We start from the raw sequence: 6,980 nt of genomic DNA, 5'->3' as shown, positions 1-6,980 counted from the left end.
ATTGTCAATTCCGAGATTCCTCACATTACAGTAGTTCAAATTCATACCTACGTCAATAGCATCCGGCCAGTTAACAATGTGTATAGGCTGGTATTGCCTATGCACACCGTCTCCTGCCTCGTCAAAAGTAACTACTGTTGTTTTATCTTGTGACGTACATGTCAAAGTTTTGCTTTCGCAATTAATCGCTGCACGGTACTTTAATAGCCAATCTAACCCGATAATTACGTCCGTAGTTAAGTCTGGCACGACGACAAACTCTTGTTCAAATCGTGCCCCACATATCTCGAAGTGACCAAAAATCTGTTTTGTGACCGGTTTACTGGCCTTCCCAGTAGCACCGATAATTTTCACTCCTGTTACTGGCATAACTACGATGCCAGGTCTGTCTTTCAGTAACGGAAATATTTTTCCAGATACAGCACTCAATTCTGCACCGGTGTCAATCAACACGTTTAGTTGTAGGCCGTGCATATTAACAGACACTGCTATCTGTCTACACTTATCCTCGACTGTTTCTTTATTTTTCCACAATAAATCCTCGTCTATATCCAGGTCATTCCAGAAAAAACCATCCGTCTTTGATCCTAAATCCGGCTTATCTAGCGGCTTTTTCATTCTCTGTTCACATACAGTTTTAATTTCAACACGTTTGTCCTGGGGCTTAGTCTGTAGCTTCGCCTCCAATATCGAAACCTTTTCCTGTAACTCGTCAACTAGTGAGTGTTGCTTTGCTATGACTTCACTAATTGTCACCTTCGTTGATTCCTCTTTGGCCAGATTGATCTCATCTGCCATTCTACCAGGAGGAATGTGCCCAGTAGTATCTGCAATTACTTCCTCTGGATCTGCGCAACCCACACTGCTACCGTCTGACCGTATAACGTCCGCTCTAACCTCATACACGCTGTGATCTACGTGCTTTTCTACCAATCGTGTCCGGCTATCACTAAAATTTTCGTAATATTTCTCCTTAATACTCTCGCAATGTTTAAACTGGAGGTTTGCGTCGGATGGGTCGGCTACTTCTACAACTATAACTTTCGGTAAGGTCTGCCGGTCAGGGCGAGAACTTTCCGTTACTACTTCAACATCTAACTCCTGCGGGACGAAACACGACGAATCTTGCTCGTGCTCCCCATTAACATCAACTGTTTCTGGTAAAGTCTGCCGGTTAGGGCCAGAACTTCCTATCACTTCACAAACACTACCTTCCTGCGGGACGAGACGCGGAAATCCTGCCCGCGCTCCCCATAAACACTTCTCCCGTACAGGCCCCTATAATCTCTTAGTTCGCCGTATAAGCGACCGAACTGCCTTAACCAGACCTCATCCCTCTCTGCATCTCCTCGCTCGATGACGGACGTGTTATCCGACATCTGATCTTCTCTCAACACTTGCGAATCATTCTTAAACTCAATCTCCAGTTCCGCTGCCACTTTATAATCGATTTCCGGAACACTACTTAAATTGTTCTCACTGACTGTGAATGTATTTTCTACTTCTGTGTCTACAGCTGGTCTACTACTTGTAGGCGCACTCCTTTCTCTTAACACTGGCACACTCTCCCGCCGTTGAATATTCCATACGGAATTTTCATAACGACGACACCTGGGTTTTCTCCTGTTCCTGGGCCTCCAAAATTTCCCCACGTCCGGTCGGCCCCTCACCGGCGCGTCTAATGGTTTCCCTGTCTCGTCCCAGCAGATACGCTCCTCGGATGCTGCTGAGGCGGCTTATCACAATCTCTGGCGTTATTACTATTCTGTGAAGCCCGTATCACGTTAGTATGATACTGGTTTCCATCATTCCTGTTCTTATATGCATTGTACCGATTGTTATTACGGTCCAAACCATTATTGTTATTGCTGCCATTGTTGCGGTATGCATTATGCCCATGGTTATCGTTGTTGCGGTTCCCGCTGTTGTTACCACGGCCTCTAACACTGTCGCGATTATTGCGCCAATTGTCTTCGTCCTCAACTCTTTCCAGGAAATCATTGATTGTCTTGTAATTGCTTCCTACTTAGCCTTTTGTATCATCTGGTAGCTTCTTGTAGAGTTCCCAGACTATTTCGGATTCCGTGCGGCGACCACGCAAATATTCCAACTTGCGGATCCAGCCCTCACAAAACTCCTTCGTCGAGCCACGCGAATTCGCATCGAAAGGCCTCGATACGACAAATTCGCGCCAGACACTTTGTTGTTTTTGCTCTGACCAGTATTCAGCCAGAAACAAATTTTTAAACTCGTCAAAAGTCAGTTTCGTAATGTTGAGGTTTCAGCCCCAACGCTTGGTATCACCAGCCAACACGTCAATAACCGCATTAATTTTTCCCTCATTAGTCCATGATCTGGTAAAACTCTTACACAATTTTTAATGAAATCTGTGGCGTGTATACCGCCTTTCTTTCATGGGGTCGAACCGCTCCTCTTTCGTCAACAATTCCGAACTATGGGCACAGTTTGGCACATAGCTCTGTTTTTCATCAAGTTTCTTTTCTAATTCCGACACTCTCGTAATTACTTAGCAAGTGGTTGTCGCAAGCGTTTCCACTTCCCTCTTTTTCTCTTCGCTGGTATTAGCCTTTTTCCTCACTTTAGTATCTACTTCAGACACTAAAGCCTTTAACGTTTCCACCTTCTGTTGATCCTCTTTTTTCACTAATTGAATTTGTTCTGTCGCCTTATTCTCGATGATCGGAGCAACTGCTTCTCCTGCACTTTTCTAGATTCAGCTAATTTCGGAATAAAAACGAATATTATGCTCACAATTTCCGCCTGAACGCCTAGCATTTCCTGTTTAAGATTGCCGATTTCGGTATTAATCACAACATTATCTTCTTTGGTTTTATCATCTTTTGTGTTAACAACTCCAACATTGTTGTTAACAACATTAATATCTTTGTTCTGATCGTCTAGCTTCCGTTCAATGTTTTCAGACTGAGCTTCTTGCTTGGCAGACTGAGCTTCTTGCTTGGCAGCCTGAGCTTTAATTTCTGCCGATTGAGTTTCTATCTTGTTCGACTGAGCCTTGATTTCGTTAAACAAAACATTCAATAAATCAGCTAAATTCCCGGAAACCAGCGGTTTTACTACCGAAGCGGGTGCCTCTTTAATTGTCCCTCCGTGTTCGTCATCAAGGGGTTTAGATCTGATTATCACTTCCGATTCCGAAACATTTTCTAAAGTTGGGAATTCCATTTCTGCTCTTTGTTGCGTTTCGGCGCCCTGCCCCTGAACAATGGGTACCGTGGTGCGCGTTTCCCACTGTTCGACCGAGTGTTCCGTATCCAAGTCTAACAAATTTTGGTAATTGTTGCATTCACTCATTTTAATAATTTTCAATATAAATGCCAAATCTCAAATATAATTAGGATTACTCCCACTACTTATTCTCGCTGACGTAACGACCTGTTCGTAACCAGTACTTTGTTACGAGATTTGCACAATGCAAAATTCGTGTCCACAACAACCTCAAATCCGAAGATCGTTCTGTCATCAGGTCGCCACGTGTAACCTCCCCCTCACTTATCGACCTCAAAGACAGTGAAAAATTAAACCGCGTGTGCCTAATGAAAATTTGGGAAAAGCAATGGTCACCGAAGTTAATGTGTCGGTAAAGAGGGAGGAAAGGGTTATATCTAAATGAAGGGAAAAATACAAATGAAATTGGTGGAAATTAATTTTGAGAAAAGGGTGAAATTAATAAAGAAAGTAACTGTGCGTCGTCACGTTAACAATTAATTAGCGTTAATTAGATATTTGAGATTTGGGGAAAATTACGGTCGCCAGTCCTATGGACAACTACTATAATAACTGAAAAAGAAAGGTTATTTCACATATAATTAGCACTAAAAGCGTGACAACTGAAGGTGGCACGTGTTGTGTGAAAACTGAAAGTTTGTCAGAAGTAATAAATTTCGCTACACTCTGACTTAATTTAGCAAAAGAATTAATAAAACCGGAAAATTAAAAGTTAATTTAATGACTGAAACTAATAGTGAGATTTGTTTCTGAAGCACTACGAAATTCAGTAAAATAAGGTTAGTCTTGGGCTACCTCAACAATCATTTCAAAAGCTACATGAATCTACGCAATTTAGAAATAAGAGATTTAACTTTGAACTTGAATTAGATGATTCTGGACAATTAACAATAGTAACATTTAGTACGTACCAAGCTGAGCTGCAGTCACAGGTAGGCTAAAATGTGCTAACAAAACTCGCACTCTTAATTTGTGCTTGTGTAATCTAAATATTGTAGCCAGCTATGAATACTTTAACTGAACTTTGAAATCAAAGCAGTGAAATGGAATGATATTACTTTAATGCTGGCGTTTGAATTTCAACGACACTCGGGTTCATTCTAGAAAAGGAAGGGACCCTGCTTGGTAATGCAATTGGGACAATGAGCAACAAAGGTTCATGCTAAGTTGCTGTAATTTTTGTGATGCAGCAGTTTGAAAAGCTGAGGTCTGCCATACAGTTCTAAAACTTTACGTGCTTCCAGTCTTCCTTGTTGGTTGATTGAAGGTTAGAAAGCCGTCGATCGAGGAGGTGGCGACAGTCACTCATTGTCGGCCGTCGCTGTTGCAGAAGCTGGATGTTGGCACGCCTTCTTCTCGACACGGTTGTAAGTAGGCTGTTTATGTTTTCTTATTGGCAACGTTACGTAGAGCTCTGTGTGCTAGTTTCCATTGTTGTCTGCCATTGTAGTGTTGGGCAGCGGCTGCTGGATGTTAACAGCGCATAGCGTTGCGCAGTTGGAGGTGAGCCGGCGGCAGTGGTGGATGTGGGGAGAGAGATGGCGGAGTTTTGTAATTTGTCATGAACTTCTATATATATTATGACTATTAAGGTAAATACATTGTTTGTTCTCTATTAATATCTTTCATTTGCTAACTATCCCTATCAGTAGTTAGTGCCTTCAGTAGTTTGAATCTTTTATTTAGCTGGCAGTAGTGGCGCTCGCTGTATTCCAGTAGTTCGAGTAAAGAAGATTTTTGTGAGGTAAGTGATTTGTGAAAGGTATAGGTTAATGTTAGTCAGGGCCATTCTTTTGTAGGGATTTTTGAAAGTCAGATTGTGTTGCGCTAAATAATATTGTATATCAGTTTAAGCACAGTCATGTATAATTTTCTAAGGGGACGTTTCAGTATATAACCTTCTTTTATTCTTATACTAAGTGTTAGCAAAGTCTAAATTATGCAATGCGCAAAATTCTACCAAACGACTTCCTATTTTTATTCCTTTACCCCAGCCCATATTAACCTACAATTTTTCCTTCTCTTCCTTTTCGTGCTATCCAATTCCAGTCCTTATCACAATTAAATTTGCGTCTCATTTAACTATCTGAATAATTTCTTTTATCGCTCTTACTTTCCTCCAATCTATTATCTCTGCGGATCTAGTTGAAATATAAACTTTCACCACTGTGGTGGGCGTGGACTTCTTGCCTGTCTTGGCTACGATAATGCGTTCACTATGCTGTTCATAGTAGCTTGCTCATGTACCTATTTTCTTAGTCATTATTAAGCCCACTCCTGCATTACCCTGTTTCACAGTGTATTTATCACCGTGTGTTCACCTGGCCAGAAGTCCTTCTTCTGCTGTCACCAAACTTCACTAATTCCCACTGCTACTAACTTCAACATATCCATTTCCATTTTTAAATTTTCTAACCTATCTGCCCGCTTAAGGGATCTAACACTGGACGCCCCGATCCGTAGAATGCCATTTTTTTTCTGATAACGACATCCTCCCGAGTAGTTCCCGCCTGGAGATCCGAATGGGAAACTCTTTTACTTCCGGAACATTTTAACCAAGAGGATGCCATCATCATTTAACCATATAGTATAGCTGAATGCACTGGGAAAAATTATGGCTATAATTTCCCCACGCTTTCAGTCGATCGCAGTACCAGCACAACAAGACCGTTTTGTTTGATGTTACATGGCCAGATCAGTCAAACATCCAGTCTGCTGCTCCTAGAACTACTGAAAAGGCTGCTGCCCCTCTTCAGAAAATACACGTTTGTCTGGCCGCTCAACAGATACCCCTCCATTGTGGTTGCACCTACGGTGCGGCCGTCTGCATCACCGAGGCACACAAGCCACCCTACCGACGGCAAGATCCATGGTTCGTGGGTGCCGGGGGGGGGGGAGGGTGGGGGAGGAGAATTAGGAGGGGTCCACCTTTCCCTACCAGCTGCCCACTTCCGTAGCTCTCTTAGCAGTAAAGTTTTCCATCCTTCCACCGGTTCAATAGTGTTGGTGATTCGTGAAGTAGAGAGAAACATTACTCATAAAACAGAGTTTCTGCCACGTAAAGCATGTAATAATAATTAGTTGCAAATATTTTGTGGCAAAGTTATATGAAAACCAAATAAAAGGTTTATGAAATCATTACTGCTCACCGTCCACCATGAAAGCTGGAATGCCCACTAGGGGCTGTAGCTACCAAGTTGACTGCAGTTGTGTTAAATAAACAAAGTTTATGCTTGAAGAAGCGAGGATTCGGGCTCACGCATCGAACTACTGGGACTCTGCGATTGGGGAAACTATGGAAATAAGGCTACGCGTTTGCACTGTGAATATCTCACTCTCCTACTGATGACAAAGGAACATGTCTTTCATTACGTCACGGGCAGCGACGAATCTCTTCTCATCCAAGTTGCTGATCTGTATCGTACGTTCTAGAACGTTTCTCCATAGGCTAAGTTCCAGTTAATTGTTGCGTAAGCTGTTGCAACGTTCCGTCGCGCGCGACGCGCACAGATCTTGTCACTTTATTTGAGCGTCAATGACTGCTGCTACTCGGAAGTAGAAACTAGCAAAGCCGGCGTCTGTGTCTGCGTGTTGCTATACAACCAACGTAAAGGAAACAAAAGAAAAGTTTGGAGTAGGCATTAAAATCCACGGAGAAGAAATAAAAACTCTGAGGTTCGCCGATGACATTGTAATTCTGTCAGAGACAGCAA

The sequence above is a fragment of the Schistocerca cancellata genome, chromosome 9 (genome assembly GCF_023864275.1).
Source record: "Schistocerca cancellata isolate TAMUIC-IGC-003103 chromosome 9, iqSchCanc2.1, whole genome shotgun sequence".
NCBI classification, from domain to species: Eukaryota; Metazoa; Arthropoda; class Insecta; order Orthoptera; family Acrididae; genus Schistocerca; species Schistocerca cancellata.
The sequence above is the reverse complement of the archived record's forward strand: the minus strand, read 5'-3'. Positions refer to the sequence as shown.